Source organism: Paracoccidioides lutzii (assembly GCF_000150705.2).
Source record: "Paracoccidioides lutzii Pb01 unplaced genomic scaffold supercont2.22, whole genome shotgun sequence".
Taxonomy (NCBI): domain Eukaryota; kingdom Fungi; phylum Ascomycota; class Eurotiomycetes; order Onygenales; family Ajellomycetaceae; genus Paracoccidioides; species Paracoccidioides lutzii.
The window spans coordinates 550469-551940 of record NW_015440968.1 but is presented as its reverse complement, the minus strand read 5'-3'; positions in this window follow the sequence as shown (position 1 = coordinate 551940).

The following is a 1472-nucleotide window of genomic DNA, read 5'->3' as shown; positions in this document are numbered from 1 at the left end:
ATCGTAATAGTGGGGTGTGAGACAAGCCAGGAGTGCAGAGAGGCTGAGCGACTAGCCTTTGTCCCAGCTGGTAAGGATCTGTTTTCTCCCCAAACCCTGCCCCTGGTTGGAGTGACTTTGCTCGGTCAGCGTGGTCATAGACCTGTGGCTATGACGGCAGGATAAATCTTGAGGAAGTAAATAGTGATGACGATGACAAATGATGCTGCAAATAACAACTAACTCCTTAGGCTTTCCAAGAACGTTTTTTTTTCTGCTTCTTCCAACTGCCTCTGCCCCCTCTTTTTCCCCTTCTTCTCGACCTTCCCTAAACCCAACCCTGCGGTTTTGTGCTCCGTACAGGGACTGAACATCCAAAGAGGAGCGAGATAGCGCCCTCGGCTATCGGAAGAAGCGAGTCGATTGCCCCTCTCCATGAGGCAATTGCGTGCTGCCTTTCCTCCCTCTGCCTCTCCTCGATAACGCGTGATTTTCGCAATACAGACCCGGACTCCTTTCCCGCTCGGCTCCAAGGTTTTTATTTTTATTTTTTATTCCCCCCCCCTATGTATTATGTTTCTTTTTATATACTCCATTGAGTCGTTGAACTCGTGAGCCGCGGTTGAAAGCTGCTGGTTGCCTCTTCAGCTGACCAACCTGGACGCCACAACTTGGGTGCGCCACATACACGCACTAGCCACTAGCATGACGTAAGTTGCGCCTGGGCAAGCGGCCCCTTGTTCGCAGAGGCCCAGCCCAGCAGAGCAGCCCCGGTGCCAGCTCTGAACGCCGCACACGCAAGCGTGGAGCACAGTCTGTTCGGCGTTGGTCCCACTAAAGCAGGTGAAATTATTCATATTTTGCTCGAAGACGGCTTGATGAGGAGGTCCCCAGCCGAATGACAGAAAGAGTAAAGAGTAATGCAAAAGCAAAGTACTCTTCGTTTTACTTTTTAAACTCTCTCTACTTTTTTTTTTTTTTAGGTTTGATCTTCAAATATATGTGGGGTACCAAGAGCCAATAAGCACGCCAACAAGTGTGTTCCTCCATATATTGATAACAACCGCGAAGGATGAGGTCGCATTAAGACACAAACGGAGATTGAAATGCGAAAAAAAAAAATACTTTTTCTTGGTAATAATACTGCTTATCCACGGGGGGGGGGGGGGGGGGGGGGGGGGAAAAAAAAAAAAAAAAGGGTCCCGGTTTTGTATTGGGGGAGGCCCCTTTTTTTTGTTTTCGGGAGCCAAATTTTTTTAAGGGCCTTGGAAAAAGAAATGGGCCGGGGCAAATCTTTTTTTCCCCTCTTTGCTCCCGGGAAAAAAAACATTTAATTGGGGAAAAAAAAAAAAAGAGGGGGGGGGGAAAGAAAAAAAGGGAAAAACAAAAACCCTCATTGGGGGGGGGGCGAGGAGAAAGAGGAAACCTGCCCCTATTTTTCCCTAAACAAAAAATTTTCTTTTTTTTTGTTTAGTCGGGAAAAAAAAAAAAAA